A 19,873-nucleotide genomic window follows, 5' to 3' on the forward strand; every position below is an offset into this window, starting at 1 on the left:
TTTTGTATTCATTCTTTTTTTTTAAAGGAGGGGGAAAAATGGGGGAAATATGTTTGAATTAATTTGAAAAAATCAGAGATTTTATTTTCAGGCCATATCACCCAGATCTAGATAGAAGGAATATTTTACCTTGACATGGTTCAACAGAGGTCTGCAATCTGCTCTCTCGTCTCAATTGTTGGTCTCCTTGGTCCGATTTCTTATTCCGATCACCTCCTTAATCCATGCAGAGAAACATACTTCACATCGAAGAAACAGGCAGGACATGCAACACAAGAAAGAAAGAAAATCGTAAAGAAAAACAGACAACTGAAAGAGTGAAACAAACATCCAAACAAAAGGAAATCTTAAAATCAGCCATTTCAGATCATTGCAAAATAAATAACACCAAAATCATCGTGACAGAAACCAACAAATACAATGAATTATGGAGACGATTGAAATAAGGAAGCGGCCCAAAGACACTATCAATCAGACAATTGATACCACGCCTATAAGGAGAGATAATTGGCCGATACCTCACAGTGGTCAGGTGACGTTTCTGAAGAAGACTGCAGACGACAGTTGAAACATGTCAAGGTCAATACCAAATGTTGTTCACATGCCCCGTAGTATTAGTAGTTGTGCTATGAATCTTTGTATCATTACCTTAATTCACATGTTTTGTTCGCACCGTGAGTTCAGTTGTGTTTTTATGTGATGTTTTACACGATTACTGACTTAGGAGTTTGATAGATGTTTGTGGTATTTAATCCATTTTGATATGTGTTCATTTAATGCGTTTCAGCTCGGAACAACCAAAAAAGCCATGTTTGATTCTACGTTTCCAAATTTTGATGCATGAAGCAATCTAATAACAGTTGTTTGTGGTTTTATCTCACAGTTTTGCTCCTGAAAATTCACCAGTAACTATTAAAACATGTACACGATCATCATCTGACCTATGCTTGTTTTCTAAAATGCAGGGATGTGGCAATGATGTCATTACATGATCTCATTATCAACACTTTCTAAGGATGTACTCATCTTAATCTGATGTCATTCTCCATGCTGCTCATAGCATAGCGTCCCAGGATTGCTATGTATCAAAAAGGCAACGTGAACACGGACAATCATAGCTGATTGATTTGTTTTGAGACAACGCAACAAGGACCTTGTGAATATGAAGAGACAATTCATGGATATTCATCACATATAAACCTTAAAAGATGGTGTCTTTCATTCTTTCATTAAAGGCCTACTGAAAGCCACTACTACCGACCACGCAGTCTGATAGTTTATATATCAATGATGAAATCTTAACATTGCAACACATGCCAATACGGCCGGGTTAACTTATAAAGTGCAATTTTAAATTTCCCGCCACACTTCCGCTTGAAAACGTCTCGGTATGATGACGTATGCGCGTGACGTAGCCAGTTTAACAGAGGTATGGCTTCCCCATTGAAGCCAATACGAAATAGCTCTGTTTTCATCTCATTATTCCACAGTATTCGGGACATCTGTGTTGGTGGGGGCGGGGGGCGTGTTTGGGGGCGTGGTTATTTACAGCTAGAATTCACCAACTCGAGTATTTCATATATATATATATTTTTTATTTGCATAAAAGTAATACTTGAATTTCAGTGTTCCGGTGGCTATCCACTAGATGGCAGTATTGTCCTGTTTAACTTCTCCGTTCATGATGAGTATATCATTTCGGCCACCGTGTTCAATGGAGAAGTCTGTTCTACATATTTACAGGCAACATACACCTTCCCCTTCGAACTGTCCTGGATGAACTGAAATTCTTGTTTCCATTCGTTTTGGAACTTGCAAGCGTATTTCTTCATCTTGCTCGTCGACGGCGTCGCCATGTCTGTAATTTCCTCGTTCTTCTGCTTCGTGTCCTTGTTGTGTGCGCAGTTGTCCACTCTACTCTCTAAAAGCCCTAGATGTTATGACGTCATTGGGCAGGCAAGCTGTTTATATTGTGGGAAAGTGGACGTGAGAACAGGCTGTCCCCACTCAGTCTCAGGTCCGCATTGAGCTGGAGGGGGCGTGGCCTCCAGCTCCGGCTGAATGCCGGGAGTTTGTCGGGAGAAAATCTCTGCCGGGAAGTTGTCGGGAGAGGCGCTGAATACCGGGATTCTCCCGCTAAAAACGGGAGGGTTGGCAAGTATGCGTCCATATAACCCGCTCGAGCTATAACTAGCTCGAGCTAGTAGCTAGGAGCTAGGAACCAGCATAACAAACACCTAGGTGTTTTTATGCGGGATTCATTTGTGGCATTATAAATATATGTCTTGTGTTTATTTACTGTTGTAGTCATTCCCAGCTGAATATCAGGTCACCCCCGGCTCTCACAGCATCTTCCCTATCTGAATCGCTTCCACTCCCCACTAATGCTTCACTTGCATTTTCCTCATCCACAAATCTTTCATCCTCGCTCAAATTAATGGGGAAATCGTCGCTTTCTCGGTCCGAATCTCTCTCACTTCTGGCGGCCATCATTGTAAACAATAGGGAACTTTGCGGATATGTGCAATTGACTACGTCACGCTACTTCCGGTAGGGGCAAGCCTTTTTTTTATCAGATACCAAAAGTTGCGATCTTTATCGTCGTTGTTTTATACTAAATCCTTTCAGCAAAAATATGGCAATATAGCGAAATGATCAAGTATGACACATAGAATAGATCTGCTATCCCCGTTTAAATAAAAAAAATGTATTTCAGTAGGCCTTTAACTGGTCGCAATCACTCAGCTATTCACCTGATCTTGTAAAAGTTAGCTATTTGAACTATTACACTATCAATCGAGCCATGATCCTATGGTTCTGAAGCCGGATGAGCCCCATGCATTACACTGAGCAATGAAGAGTCACACACACTAAAAAATGTTGGGTTGAAAAATAACCAAATTTTAAATTAGTTCAGAAAAGTACAAACCCCTTATTTGAGTTATTTGAAATCAACATTTTGGGTTAATTTTTTCAACCCAACTTTTGCGTTGAATTATTTAACCAAAAAGTTTAATTATAACTTAATGTTGGGTTACTCCCAACCAAACTATTGGGTTACATTTTTTTACCCAAAAGTTGAGTTATGCTAACTCAATGTTGGTTGATTCATAACCCAACTATTGGGTCTAATTTATTTAACACAAAAGCTGAGTTATGCTCACTACATGGTTGGGTTATTCCGAACCCAAATATTGGGTTGCACAATTTAGCGCTCCTTGACCCAATAATTGGTTAAAAATGATCAATTTTACTGCTGGTTTGTCCTACTCCTTCCCAACTACTGATCAAAACTATTTTTATTTCATTAAAATATACTCAAAAGCAAGATATGAGGGACATGACATAAGTAGCTCTCCGATTAGTGCCCAGGAGCAGGTGAGCGTCCTGAACACTAATCAGAGGCAGGCGAAAACAATCTGCAGTCGTGGCAACTAAAACACAAACCCGGGGGTGCTCAAAACAGGAACTGAGGGAGTATAAAACTAAACAAACATGACGGATCATGACATTAGTAGTTCTATACAGCATGCTCAAATACCTTAATTGACATCAAATGTGTGATTGTAAATAATCTTAATGAGATTACTCCTTAATAAAAATTCCCGTCAAAAAAAAAAGTACCTTTTTAATTAAAAAAAAGCCTTTTACCCAAAAATGCGTTACTCATTGAAAAAGCAGCCCAAAAATGGTTCATAGTTTTGAAAACCCAGCAATTTAGTAAAATATATATATATATTTTATTTTATTTTATTTATTTTTGTCCTGTCCAGCTTCTCAGGCAAATCATATAGTTGATGTAGATGCCCATATCGGCTGTATACGTTTACTTTACAAAAGAGAAGTGTGGGATACTTCTCTTGTTGCCTTATTTGTATTTTACTTTATTAAACAGATTTATATTATTATTTGGTGCAGCCGGGCCGGAGCAGGAGGGGATAAAGGAAAAAAAGGAAGACAGAGGGGGAAATTGTGGGGACAAGAGGGGGATAAGACAGAGAGACAAAAACAACAACAGCAAACACAACAACAACAATAGAACAACATCAGCAAATAAGTTATGCACAAATGTGATAGTTAAAGTGATAACAAAAAAGCAGTTAGTGAAATAAATAATAATACAGAAATGATAATGAACATTATTACACTACAAATGGAGCAATAGATATGCCAATAGAAATAGTACTATTGATAATGAATAATAACGATAAGTTACAGTGTTTCCCATAAACTGCCAAGATACCTGTGGCGGTGGGGGCGTGGCTATGGGCATCATATATATGACATCGTCGAGTAATTTGCATAATTTACTACAATGATATGATTTTCTCTAAAAAGGCTCAAAAAATGTATACTTACTAATTAATAATAACAGTTTTGTTTTAAACGTCCATCCATCCATCCATCCATCCATCCATCCATTTTACAATATAATTACAACACTTTATGTACATATTTATAAACAGATTTGAACAATAAGTTATTCACTGAAATATATTTATTAATGTGGTCCTTACAAAAAATATATCTTATAAAATATAAAAGCTAAAATGTCTCTTAAAGCTCTGCCCCTTTAATTAGTGCATACTAAATAATTTAACTTTAGCCTACTACTACAACCATATTATTTACCAGCAACATAAAGTGAAACAGAGGCAGAGGTGTCCTGCCACAGTCAGTAACAAATAAACAGAAAACAGTAGTGGTCAAATACAAATAAGGCAACAAGAGAAGTATCCTACACTTCTCTTTTGTAAAGTAGATCTGAACAGCCTATATGGGCATCTACATCAACTATATGATTTTCCTGAGAAGCTGGACAGGACAAAAAAAAAAAAAAAAAGATTTATTTTTAATTTTTATTTGTGGCGGACGTAATTCTTTCGTGGCGGGCCGCCACAAATAAATTAATGTGTGGGAAACCCTGAGTTACCTCTATTATCAACAATACAATTGTTCAAATGCAACAATACATATATGTAATGATAACTTGAAATACAAAAGAAAGCAGATAAATGGAGGGGAAGAAAGCAAAGCCAGCCATATTAACCTTGTAAATTGTTATAGTAACAATAAGTTAGGCTTTGTCAGTGTGCCATGTGTTACCCAGTTTACCCTAGGGTAACAACGTTAATATATGTTTGATGAAACATGATTATATGATTGATTGAGTTAAAATAATACCCTTATAACCCAAAAAATTGATTGCTCTTCATAAAAATAACACAAAAATGTAACCCAACACTCGCAACTCATAAATTGGGTTATGAAAACAACCCAGCACGGTCTATCAATCGACACATCTCTGTACAACATGTCAGATTGGGTATGCTCTTGTAACTATTGGTGTTTTCATATCTATATTACATTATCAGAGTAAAAACATTTCATGTTTCCAGGATATTAATCTACTCTAAAAGATATAATAAATGCCTTAGTGCCACTGTGTGCAGTGGTGCCCAGACGAAATAGGGAGTGGAGACACGACACAAAGTATTTTCTCACAAGACAGCAGTGTTTCTTGGAGAGCGTTACATCCCATGTATGTATGCTTTAATGCCAAACATAATAAGGGAGGGTAGACGGTGACTGCAAGATTAGGCCAAGATCAGAATTTCCCCTTCCTACAATATTTCATCCTGCAAGACAAATCAATAGATTTAAGCCAATTTCCTATTCTCAGTGCCATTGATCTTTCCTGTGACTGAACCGTTAAATAAGGTAATTTTGAGACTGACTCAAAGTTGGCCAGCCCACTTTGATCGGGGCTGATTTCGAAGCTGGTTTGGGCGTTTTAGGTCTTGCAGTGCACAAGGGAAACAAGGAATGACCGGTTGTACAATGATTCGATTAATTTTTTGGCATGTAAGAGATTTGATGCTCTTGTACAATCACTGGAATTCGTAATCTAAGATTTTAACCTCACCGTGCCTGTGCAAAGTACAGTGGAACCTCGGGATACGGCCAATTGTTACGCTTTGGGGTTGCGAGCAAAAACTCGGGTAATGAGACTCCCTTCTTTTTGTTTTTAAGGCCATCTGTGGTCTTGCCCCAGTATACTTGGCTGATATTTTAGCTGTTTGCCACCCACCAAGGAATCTGCGCTCATCTTTACACAAATCTTTGGAAGTACCAAGGACTAGACCTAAAAAATGGGGTGATCGTTGTTTTTCCGCATTTGCACCCAAGGTATGGAACACCCTCCCATTTTTTTGATTGATTGAAACTTTGACTGATTGAAACTTTTATTAGTAGATTGCACAGTACAGTACATATTCCGTACAATTGACCACTAAATGGTAACACCCGAATAAGTTTTTCAACTTGTTTAAGTCGGGGTCCACTTAAATTGATTCATGGTACAGATATATACTATCATCATAATACAGTCATCACACAAGATAATCATCAGAGTGTATACATTGAATTATTTACATTATTTACAATCCGGGGTGTGGGATGTGGAGGGGGGGTGTTAGGTTTGGTTGATATCAACACTTCAGTCATCAACAATTGCATCATCAGAGAAATGGACATTGAAACAGTGTAGGTCTGACTTGGTAGGATATGTAGAGCAAGTAGTGGACATAGAGAGAGATCAGAAAGCATAAAAATAAGTATCTACATCTGATTATTTACAATCCGGGGAGGTGGGATGTGGAAGGGGGAGGGTCTTAGTTTAGGGTTTAAGTTGCCTGGATGTGTTCTTTTAGTGCGGTTTTGAAGGAGGATAGAGATGCCCTTTCTTTTACACCTGTTGGGAGTGCATTCCATATTGATGTTGCATAGAAGGAGAATGAGTTAAGACCTTTGTTAGATCGGAATCTGGGTTTAACATAGTTAGTAGAGCTCCCCCTGGTGTTGTGGTTATGGCTGTCATTTACGTTATGGAAGTAGTTTGACATGTACTTTGGTATCCAGGAGGTGTAGCAGATTTTATAGACTAGGCTCAGTGCAAGTTATTTTACTCTGTCCTCCACCCTGAGCCAGCCCACTTGGGATAAGTGGGTAGGAGTGAGGTGTGATCCCACCTGAGTTGTTACAAACCCAGGGGTGCTGTAACAGAACTAAGGGAGTCAAACTAAAATAAAACATGATCCGGACAACGGATCATGACAGCGACGTTGTACAATACAAGTTTTTCAAGGTACGAGCTGCGTCGCACAACCAATTAACACTTACATCCCGAGATACATTCTGTGGTAATCTGATAAAACATTTGTCACCGGCACACGCAAGAAGTCGCGCAACAAACACTTTACTTGGTAACTATTAGCATTCATTAAGGAGTAATTAAATTTTTCTGTTGATTCAATTAGAGAGTAACTACAGACTACATTGTAACTTCTTTTCAACAGTCATTTCCCCAATACTGCTGGGAATGTACTGCAATACTTCTCTGTGTCTCACTCAAAATGCTAAGTCCGTAAGTGTGGAAGTGCACAATTTGAAACATAACCACACTTTTTTGAATATTTGGCACAAAACAAGGCGCACACAGCAAAGAGAAGCCAGCTGCTTTGTTGTTAGTGTTGTTCTTAGCATTAGCATTCCCAATCCACAGGCGGCAGAACGCTCTTGGCTCTCAGCCGGTTGTACAATATGAGAACTTTACAGTTTACTAATATAGTGCGAGTGGGAATTAAAACACATCGTAGTTTATTATTAATTGAATATTCTATTTTCTGAAGTCTCGTTGGATTTCTTGTCGACAGAAATTACAGATGTCTGCACGTTTCTAATAATGTGGCTTGAGATATTAGATCTGATCCACTATGAGAGGCTTATCCACAAAGGTTCTTAACTGATGAATGGCATTCATGGTGTTCTGCTGCCTTCATGTCTGCTGTTTTCGCAGCTGCTCTTCTTTAAGCCTCGCTTTATAGAAAGCGATTGTGTCCAAAATTGAAATCTGAGAATTTATTGAGTGACTTTAGAGTCGAAAGGGAAGCAAATTACCAGCCTGTACAGCACATTTTCTGAGGAAATACCACGAACAAGCGGAAAATGTTTGTTATCTATTAGTAAAGTGTTCTGGATGACATACTTTGTGCAGAGAAATGGGATACCTGCGCTAAAATAAACTTAATCACAGAAACAGAACAGAACACAACTCTAAGGCAAAGGACTCTGTGAGTTTTACTCTGACCCTTTTTTGTGTATTAATTTGGAACGGTTTGCAAACAATCCCTAGACTCCTCAGAGCTCGGTATATTCCACTTCCATTACCAACTACTTCCAAAAGCAACTCTCTTGTATCCATAAAAGGCTTCCATCTTTAATGCTCTGTTTTGATGACTTTGTACGGGTCAAAAGAAATATTACATGCTTGAGGTACATTTAGGGGTTACCAACTCCCTAGATAAAAAAGGGACACTTTGCAGGGCTCGTCGACATAATTTATTTCTTGTATTTGTCTGAAAAGAGTTTCTTAATGTCGAAAAAAGGTTGAAAGGTGGCAGAGTTGCTTCCATTCAACCTTTGTGGAATATATGACCTGATGACTGAAAATCTGCACACATATTTTATATAATATTACACTTAGGCAGAATTAATTTAGATGTGCAGGTTTTGGATTAATACAAATAGATAGGAAACAAATTGTTCAATGATATTTTTTGGTGCAGAATATATATAGGGTGGCAAACAAATCGATTTTCAGATTAATTGCGATTCTTAATCAATTAAAAAAAATCTAAGATCGATTTATTTATTTGTGTATTTATTTATTTTTCAATCTGTCCTGTCCAGCCATTCAGGCAAATCATATTGTTGATGATCATATCTGCTGTACAGATTTACTTTAGAAATGAGTTAAAGTTCAAGTTAAAGTACCAATGATAGTCACACTCACACTAGGTGTGGTGAAATGTGTGCATTTGACCCATCCCCTTGTTCACCCCCTGGGAGGTGAGGGGAGCAGTGAGCAGCAGCGGTAGCCGCGCCCGGGAATCATTGTTGGTGATTTAACCCCCAATTCCAACCCTTGATGCTGAGTGCCAAACAGGGAGGCAATGGGTCCCATTTTTATAGTCTCTATAAATATACTCTAAACACTAGGCCACTGAGTAGGATTATGAGAGAAGTGTTGGATACTTCTCTTTTTGCTATATTGGTATTTGACTTTACTAAAAGTTTGGGTAGAATTTTATTAAACAAAACCAGTTTTCTTTTAAGTAACATAGAAACTGGTCACAGCTGTTTATGTATTATATGGAGGAATGTAGTCAATCATAGAACTGGCATCCAATGTTATTAAAAAAGTAATGATTTTGAATCAAGAATTGTTTTGAATCGAGAATCCCCATGAATCGAATCGAATCGTTTTATGTATTGTATATCTATATATATATATACATATACAGTATATATACATATATATACACATACTGTATATAGATATGTGGGAACTGAACCGAGAATGTCGTTGGGCTTGTGCAGCCCTTTGAGACACTTGTGATTTAGGGATGTATAAATAAACATTGATTGATTGATTGATTGATATACATAAGTATATATATGTTAAATTGAAATTGTTCTGGATTTATGTAACATTGGAAGAACGAAGAATAACTTGGAATGACATCAAAATCACGAACACTCAGTTCTAGTTTAACTTTTATTCATATACATTTACACTAACGTGGACCCCGACTTAAACAAGTTGAAAAACTTATTCGGGTGTTACCATTTAGTGGTCAATTGTACGGAATATGTACTGTACTGTGCAATCTACTAATAAAAGTTTCAATCAATCAATAAATCGATCAAAGAGCCTGCTCCGTGCATGTTCGCTACTTTGGCAAAATTACTTGTTTTTCTTTGATTACAGGGCATGCCAAGCCAGGAACATTAATACAAAATAATCGCTACCTATAAAAAAAGAGCTACCCATTGCATGCGAACGCATCAGCGCTAAAGTTTTCCTCAAAGAAAATGAACTTTGTGTAGACTTACACTACCGTTCAAAAGTTTGGGAACACATTGAAATGTCCTTATTTTTGAAGGAAAAGCACTGTACTTTTCAATGAAGATAACTTTAAACTAGTCTTAACTTTAAAGAAATACACTCTATACATTGCTAATGTGGTAAATGACTATTCTAGCTGCAAATGTCTGGTTTTTGGTGCAATATCTACATAGGTGTATAGAGGCCCATTTCCAGCAACTATCACTCCAGTGTTCTAATGGTACAATGTGTTTGCTCATTGGCTCAGAAGGCTAATTGATGATTAGAAAACCCTTGTGCAATCATGTTCACACATCTGAAAACAGTTTAGCTCGTTACAGAAGCTACAAAACTGACCTTCCTTTGAGCAGATTGAGTTTCTGGAGCATCGCATTTGTGGGGTCAATTAAACGCTCAAAATGGCCAGAAAAAGAGAACTTTCATCTGAAACTCGACAGTCTATTCTTGTTCTTAGAAATGAAGGCTATTCCACAAAATTGTTTGGGTGACCCCAAACTTTTGAACGGTAGTGTACCTTGTGTACCCTTTGTCACTTGCGCTACAAATAATTATTTTAAATCATATTTATTTTATTGTGTCTTCTGACGAGTAAGCATGTAGACCAGGGGTCCCCAAACTATATATATATATATATATATATATATATATATATATATATATATATATATATATATATATATATATATATATATATATATATATATATATATACTACCGTTCAAAAGTTTGGGGTCACATTGAAATGTCCTTATTTTTGAAGGAAAAGCACTGTACTTTTCAATGAAGATAACTTTAAACTAGTCTTAACTTTAAAGAAATACACTCTATACATTGCTAATGTGGTAAATGACTATTCTAGCTGCAAATGTCTGGTTTTTGGGGCAATATCTACATAGGTGTATAGAGGCCCATTTCCAGCAACTATCACTCCAGTGTTCTAATGGTACAATGTGTTTGCTCATTGGCATATAAGGCTAATTGATGATTAGAAAACCCTTGAGCAATCATGTTCACACATCTGAAAACAGTTTAGCTCGTTACAGAAGCTACAAACCTGACCTTCCTTTGAGCAGATTGAGTTTCTGGAGCATCACACTTGTGGGGTCAATTAAACGCTCAAAATGGCCAGAAAAAGAGAACTTTCATCTGAAACTCGACAGTCTATTCTTGTTCTTAGAAATGAAGGCTATTCCACAAATTGTTTGGGTGACCCCAAACTTTTGAACGGTAGTATATATATATATATATATATATATATATATATATATATATATATATATATATATATATATATATATATATATATATTCTGTCTCATTGCGGATTACACAACCTGCCTTTTCCTTACACTGAACAAAAACAAGTCATATGTCCACTGATGTTTAACAACTCTACACTCGGAGTCTATTTTACGTTCCCCCAATGATTTCGCCATTCTTTTGCCTCGTGCACTAATTGACTGAAAGAGCGTGCACGTGATGACGTCACGTTGTCAATGGGAAAATGCATTTTTAGACAATATAATTTGCCTCAGCGGTTAGGAGACCCCGAGAGTAACAAGCGTTAGAAAATTGATCGATGGATGGGCTAGTAAGGACAGATTAAAAAAATAATAATTAAAATAATAATAATAATAATTTTTTTTACTCGGGACTACCACGGGCCGTAGTTTGGGGACCCCTGATGTAGACAATTACAGCGTGAGGAAGTTCACAATTTTTGCAAATAATGGTAGCCTACATTTGTGTTTTTATCACCGTTGATTGAATAGGAATAGCTTCTTTTTTTTGACAAAGCAGTTTATTTCGACGGAGGACCGGTAATTAAAATATGGGACAAAGTGCGTCCGTTGACATCTAAATATGGAACGCGTACTTTTGTTTCTAAATACGAGACGGTTCCGTGTTTCAAGGGGACGGTCGGCAACACAAGGTACATTGGCTAATTCTGTTGCAAGCTTCATAGGACTCCATCAATACCTTTCTTTCCCTTTGGCAGACTTGGCTTGAAATGGAAGCGTGAATAGGCACTGTTGAGAAAGCCAAAACACACAACACGCTTAATGTCCCATTAAACTATCTCAACAAATGAGCACATGTCAGACTACCAAGCAAGACTGAAGTGTTTGTGATTGTACCAGTCATGTTGCACAGTATATGCACTGTGCGTTAGGAGGGCTTTGTTTAAAGCTGACCTCACTTTTCCCATGACTAATATGAGCCCCCCTTGTGAAACGCTCCCACGCCCCACATGCGTACTGATCAGGCCATTCAGATTATTCGTGCCGTTGCGAGGCTGTATTTGTGGTGTTTTGTGAGGTGCAATTAATGACGTAACACTGGAAATAAGTACAACAAGGCACTCTTTTAGGCGCTGTTTGAATTCCAGAACTCCTGTTTAAACTCCTCGAAAGCAGACGTAAAGTATAGACGTTCCTGCCTAACACAAATCACAGCGACGGAATCGAAAAAGCATTTTTAGAATTCCCAGACACGCTGACAAATTGTTTTCTTCTTTTTTTGGTGAAATGTTTCACTGCTCTGTGATTCATGTTTTTGAACTTCAGACAAAGACATGGACTGAAGTCCAAGTGGTGTTTTCTCCTAAAGCCAATAAAGCTTTGGAAATATGGACCCTGTTAGTTTCACAGTCACACTATCAAATAATAAATCAATCTCGACTGTGCTGAATTCCATGGTGGTTACGATCCCATCCTCAATATGGAACTGAACACGGGTCTCATGTTCTCTTCCTGAGAACCTCACAACACCGAGGACTGGTATCAATGTAGCCACTGTGAAATGTAAAGGCCTACTCAATAGTTGATAGCTTTTTACATATTTACGACTTTTTTCATTTAAAGGGTCACATTAGGTTTGATTTCTTACTTTGAAAACACTTCCATGTGGTCTATATCAGTGTTTTTCAACCACTGTGCCACCAGATACAGTCTGGTGAGCCATGGGAGATTATACAGTTTCACCTATTTGGGTTAAAAATATTTTTTGCAAACCAGTAATTATAATCTGCAAATAATGTGCCGTGTTAGTAACCATGTTAGACTTAGACTTACACTTCCTTTTTATTGTCATTCAAATTTGAACTTTACAGTACAGATAAGAATGAAATTTCGTTGCATTGGCTCATGGTAGTGCAGGATAAAAAAAAAGCAGTGAGGTGCAGATATAAATAAATAGATTACTGTACAGATAAATATATTGCACTTTTGCATATGCATCCAGGTTTATGGATGTATGTTATATTGTCTTTATATTCCAGCGAGTTAATCCATTTTTGGGGGGAATTGAGGGGATTATTATGATGTGTTCAAGAGTCTTACGCCCTGAGGGAAGAAGCTGTTATAGAACCTGGAGGTTCTGCTTCGGAGGCTGCGGAACCTCTTTCTAGAGTCCAGCAGTGAAAACAGTCCTTGGTGGGGGTGGGAGGAGTCTCTGCAGATTTTCTGAGCCCTGGTCAGGCAGCGGCTTTGTTATACCATACCATATCAGTAGGTGGAAGCCGGTAGCTAATTGCTTTGTAGACGTCGGGAACACGTCGTGTGAGACGACAATGGTTTGTCGTGATCACAATATGCAGACGACAGCGGGAGGCAGGGTGCAGGTAAAAAGGTATCTAATGCTTAAACCAAAAATACACAAAAGGTGAGTGCCCCTAAGAAAAGGCATTAAAGCTCAGGGATGGCTATGTAGACTGAAACAAAAACTGAACTGGCTACAAAGTAAACAAAAACAGAATTCTGGACGATAGCAAAAACTTACAGCGTGTGGCGCAGAGACGGCGTCCACAAAGTACATCCGTACAACAATGTCCACACAAAAAAAGATATCCACAACTTAAATATTCTTGATTGCTAAAACAAAGCAGGCAACTAAAACACTACACACGGGAAAACAGCAAAAAACTCAAAATAACTCACATTGTGATGTGACAGGCAATGTTCCCTCTAATTTTTCATGTGTGTGAGCAAACGCACAGACACCCTGAGCATTCAGTGGAATACAGACGTGCACACTGTGGTCATACCAGCAGCACGTTTGTCTCAAACCTGACATAACAATTTAAATGTCTTATTATTATAATCAAGTGACTAGTCAATTTCAAGAGATTATTTTCTAATATATGTGATTTGGCCCACTTAGATATAGTTTTTTTTTAAATCAGCTATGCACTATAGTATTTTATGCCTGGGTGGGGTCCTGCTTTGGAAAGATTGTGTACCCCTTTCAGAGATCACATTTAGTTCCCCTTAAAACATTCACATGTTGCATGACATGAAGTGTTTATTAACTTTCTGTCCGTAAAATAAATATTTTTATTAGCAATTATGTAGTCCTGTAACACAATTTCATGATTAATATCCAAAAGATAACATTCTTAACAAATGACAGAAGAATAAGCACACTGATTGAGGAGTCATAGTAAAACGACCAGAAATTTAGTTGTCCAACTTTTTGTGTGGCCATAAACGCACCAGTGGCTAATTGCCATAGTGTATGTGTTGGTGCAGGTGAGAGAGAGAGCAAGCGGCTGCTGTTGATATAACAGATGACAAAGAGTTGCTTTTGGCTTGGTTTGTACGGTAGACAACGACCAGTTTTGCTAGATAAAAGTATTTTACACATTGTTTTGGTGTGGTTATGGCCGACAAACAATTTTGCTAAATAAAGGGACCGATGGAATTCCTGTCCTCCTTTAAGTGTCTCCACTCTCCACAGACGTTACAATAATTTAAGTGTTGAAAAACATTGTTTTATCTGTTGTGGCCGCCTTTCCTCACCTGTTACTCACAGTTGCGTTGCAAAATCATACAAAACAAACGATTTGTTTATTTCGTTTAGAGTGGGATTTGATTTTTTGCGCGGCATAGATTGGCTGTGCGCAGAGGACGCGTGAGCAGTGCGTAATTGCGCAGGTGCGCACCTTAGAGGGAACGTTGGGGACAGGTTGTGACAGTACACCTACTTTGAGACAAGAGCTATAGTGATGCATGGTTGATTATGGTTTAAATTCATATCCAACAATTGCGACAACGACTTTTTATTGTCTACTGAGTTTCATTTTTTAATGATTTCTGCTGGTGGTGTGCCTGCGGATTTTTTCAATGAAAAAAATGCGCCTTGGCTCAAAAAAGGTTGAAAAACACTGGTCCTTATAACATGTAATGGTGGTTCTTTGCTCCATTTTTTGCATAGATGATGTTTTACAGACCATCTTTAAGCCGCTTTCTGACCGTCTCTCCAGGGCGGTCTTATTTACGTGCCTTCACTTCGACCGCGTCTGTTCCCCGTCAGCCATGTTGTACTTTTTAGCGCTTCCGTATGGAGTCGACTTCTCTACTGACAGATTTAAGATCGAACTATACGCAACTTTGGATGAGAAATGGCAACAGGGAGGGTGCGTGCGCATGTACGAGCCAGACAACAAGAGGATAGAGACTAGGAAGGAGCTTATTGATAACAATGGCGGACTCGTGCAAAGCCTCTTCGGGTGAATCTATGGAGAGATCCGCTGGCGTCACACTTGGAAAAAAACTCACAAATTAGGGAAATTCCAAACGGCTCGTTTGGAGGAAGTATGAAGGATGCCAATATTGTTGTGATTTCAGATTTTCAGAACTTATGCAGATCCTAAATACACAAAAATATGTACCAATAAGTAAGAAAAGTGTGTTTTGCATAATAAGTCCCCCTTAAAGGGGAACTGCACTTTTTGGGGGAATTTTGCCTATCGTTCACAATCATTATGAGAGACAAGAAGAAAAAATCGTCTCCTTCTAAGAGGCTAGCAATGCAGCTAATGAGAGCAATCAATTCTACCTCTAAATCACAACAATGCATTAAAAACCGTCAATACTTTTGTGGAGGGAGATGGGGCCAGCGCTGCCTGCAGGAGCAAAGGTCCCCGCCTCTGTCCATGGTGCTGAGGACAGAGCACCATCAGACGGGGGCATGGCAGTGCTGACGGCGAGACACAGCTGGCAGGTGATTCGATTTCACAGGTGGTACGTGTTAATCTAATCATCTGTTGTCTTTAACAGTAAGCGGCCGGGAGCAGGAGGGGAGAGAGGATACGGACGTGACTTCTGCGGGAGAAAGACTTGGGGAAAAATCTATGCACATTAAAAACTTTGTTCAACTTCGCACGCCTGGCTCCTGCGAAGTGTCTGTCAGTGGGACCGCTAGGAAGCGACTTCCACAACTTTATTTACGTTCCGTAACCTGTATAATAACCAAGCTGTAGCGACATTGAGGAACTCTTTTTTTTGCTGGTGTAGTAACTGAGTTACTGTGTTGATAAATGTCTCTTGTGGATCAATAAAGTTTGTCTAAGTCTAACACATCAACGTGCAATGGTATTAGCCGTAAAAAGCTAACTACGGAAAGAGATAAGCTTGCTTCTACGTCAAAACGAAATGTGTTTGAGTTTGTATTGCACAACACTGCGATGGAACACCAATCTGTACTGACTGAAAAACATGAACAATCATATTACAGTATCTGTAAAGTATTAGCCCACATGTCATGTTTTGTTTGTACACAGCTAGCTTGACAGCGTATGTACTGTAGTTGTACTAACACGCATGATGTGCTGCGTGTATCATGATCAATATAAAGTGTGACTCACTCGATAGACAGTTGTGCTTTTGGTCGAGCTGGCCGGGGATGTTTTTGGGGTAAGCACTCCATTTATGTCAAAACAGCATGGCTTCAAATTCCACATTTGCGTCTTCGAGTCACTTTCACCTCAGTCTCTCTTCCCTTAAAGGGGAACTGCACTTTTTTTTTGAATTTTGCCTATTGTTCACAATCGTTATGAGAGACAAGAAGACAAAAGTTTTTAGATTTTTTTTGCATTCGAACATATAAAAATCGGCTCGCGCTAGGTGGCTAGCAATGCAGCTAACGGGAGCAATCAATTCTATCTCTAAATCACTTTAAAAATGCTTTCAAAAACTGTCAACAAAACTTCATTAACCTGTGTAATAACCAAACTGTAGCGACATTGTTATTGTTAGAGCGAACACTGAGGAATACTTTTTCGACCGTATTTACACATCGCCGTGCTTCGGTATTAGCCGTAAAAAGCTAACTACGGCCATAAGCTAGTTTCTACGTCAACTCGAAAAGTGTTTGAGTTTGTAATGCACAACACATTGCGATAGGACACCAATGTGTACTGGCTGAAAAACATGAACAATCATATTACAGTATCTGTAAAGTATTAGCCCACACTTCATGTTTTGTTTGTACACAGCTAGTTTGACAGCGTATGTACTGTAGTTGTAATAACACGCATGACGTGCTGCGTGTATCATGATCAATATAAAGTGTGACTCACTCGATAGACAGTTGTGCTTTTGGTCGAGCTGGCCGGGGATGTTTTTGGGGTAAGCACTCCATTTATGTCAAAACAGCATGACTTCAAATTCCACATTTTGCGTCTTCGAGTCACTTTCACCTCACTCTCTCGGCTTCCGTCTGCTCCAACGTCTCACTCTTCCTTCGTGCTCGCTTCTAGAAGCAGTAGTCCATCCTCTGTATATTCAGGTTCGAAAACATAGGGTTGTGAATCCTCATTTGTGCAAAAATAGTCGTCTTTTTTATCTGTTACCATATCTGCCATGATTAGAAGACACACACACCTTTGTATCCGGAAGTAGGAACACACATTTGTTGCCAGAAGTCGAAAGTGCGCTGCTATGGAAACGGAAATAAATGCGTCGAGGAATTAGTCTGGCAATGATTCAAATGACCAAAATACGGTAAATATTGTCCATTTTACATATTGTTATAAACATTTCTGTTACTACATTATATACAGATTTGCAGTGTGTATATAAAAATTTTGATGGAGGGTTTTAAAGTTGTTTTAGAGGACTTTGAAGGCTACATCGGTGACTCCCATTAGCCACATCTTTCAAACGTTTTTTATCATCTTTAAAATCCATCCATCCATCCATTTCCTACCGTTTGTCCCTTTCTGGGTGGCGGGGGGTGCTGGAGCCTATCTCAGCTGCATTTGGGCGCTAGGCGGGGTACACCCTGGACAAGACGCCACCTAAAATAAAATAAAAAATAAAAAGATGTGTGTTTTTGTCTCTCATAATGATTGTGAAAGATAGGCACAATTCAAAAAACAGTGCAGTTCCCCTTTAAACCCACTGGAAATACTCATTTCAGCCTAATTACAGTTATCCCTTGCTCCATCACGCATCAAAAATTGCGGCTTCAAAGCATCACATGTATTTAAAAATTTTTTTTTAACACATTCTATATATTTTGGGCTTAAATTAAGTGGTAAATTAAATCATATATATGTCATATATAGTGCAGTATATGTCTTATTTTCAATTATTATAGTCACCATGCGGGACTCAAATAAGAGTCACAATAACAATAACTCAGTACTATCTTCACCACCACCATCAAGTTGACCTACTTATGGCAGAACAGATTCTTGATGCCCTTCATCTTCGACCCCTGCCTCATCAATAACACATCTCCACACTGGTGGGCCCTTGACGTGAGCCAAATAATAAGACAACAGCGGGACGTAACAGTACTTTATGGAATCAGTGTGCCACTTAATGCTAACAAGACTGCTATCAGCAGCTGTCCAGGCAATGCTAAGTGGACTCTGCTGACTCAAGGACGCACTTCATCTTTGACATAGAAGAAGATAGATCGCATAACTTTAACAACACAGAATGCTCACAACAGGGCTTGATGTCCAAAGCTGTGAATGTCAAGTTGACCAAGTTTTGGCAGATCAACTTTTTTAACGCCTGTGGTTTCAGCATAATGAAGCCCAGTTCTAACTTAGAGGAATTACCCAGGATGAGACTATAGGTATTTCCACTTAGTGGTCGTGTTTTAATGGCCAGGCTTGTAGGATCCTTCAGGCTACTGGTGAGTACTGAAATCTACAGTGGAACACATTTCATGACTATGATGTGTGAAACATATGGAGATGAACCGTATTTTTCGGACCGTAGGGCACACCGTATTGTAAGGCCAACTGCTGTTTGGCACATTTTAGCTGCTTGATGTACCTGGTTGATTACAAAACTTTAAGGAGATCGTCACGGAAGTAAACAAGGTAGGAGTCGAACTATCACATATTCTTAATATCCAATGATATTAATTATCCATCATATATTCATTATATTAATATACACATATATATGTATAGGCTGTATAAAAATAAAAAAAATAAAAAAAAATAAAAAATAAAAAATAAATATATATATATATATATATATATATATATATATATATATATATATATATATATATATATATATATATATATATATATATATATATATATAAATCGATTTTGAATCGAATCGTGACCCCAAGAATCGATATTGAATCGAATCGTTGGACATCCAAAGATTCACAGCCCTAATATATATATATATATATATATATATATATATATATATATATATATATATATATATATATATATATATATATATATATATATATATATATATATATATATATATATATATATATATATATATATATATATATATATATATATATATATATATATATATATATATATATATATATATATATATATATATATATATATATATATATATATATAATATATATATATATATATATATTTATATATATATATATATATATATTTATATATATATATATATATATATATTATATATATATATATATATATATATATATATATATATATATATATATATATATATATATATATATATATATATATATATATATATATATATATATATATATATATATATATATATATATATATATATATATATATATATATATATATATATATATATATATATATATATATATATATATATATATATAT

At 37.3% G+C, this 19,873-nt stretch overlaps 1 protein-coding gene and 1 long non-coding RNA gene across 2 annotated transcripts in view; both read right to left on the minus strand.

Moving 5' to 3' along the window:
- LOC133663943 (elastin-like) overlaps positions 1-16,712 on the minus strand; it is a 216,348-nt gene extending 199,636 nt beyond the window's left edge. The window contains exons 1-2 of the mRNA XM_062068683.1: positions 16,616-16,712; positions 130-239 (exon numbers count right to left, since the gene is read on the minus strand). The gene's annotated coding sequence lies outside the window, so the exon portion shown is untranslated. The remainder of the gene's footprint in view (positions 1-129; positions 240-16,615) is intronic.
- Positions 16,713-17,221: 509 nt separating this feature from the next.
- On the minus strand, positions 17,222-18,016 carry LOC133663944 (uncharacterized). The gene is made up of 3 exons (XR_009828437.1): positions 17,959-18,016; positions 17,634-17,688; positions 17,222-17,526 (listed from the first exon to the last, which is right to left on the minus strand). It is a non-coding gene; the product is annotated as an uncharacterized LOC133663944 (long non-coding RNA).
- Between the last annotated feature and the right edge of the window lie 1,857 nt (positions 18,017-19,873).

The sequence above is a fragment of the Entelurus aequoreus genome, linkage group LG13 (assembly GCF_033978785.1).
Source record: "Entelurus aequoreus isolate RoL-2023_Sb linkage group LG13, RoL_Eaeq_v1.1, whole genome shotgun sequence".
Classification (NCBI taxonomy): domain Eukaryota; kingdom Metazoa; phylum Chordata; class Actinopteri; order Syngnathiformes; family Syngnathidae; genus Entelurus; species Entelurus aequoreus.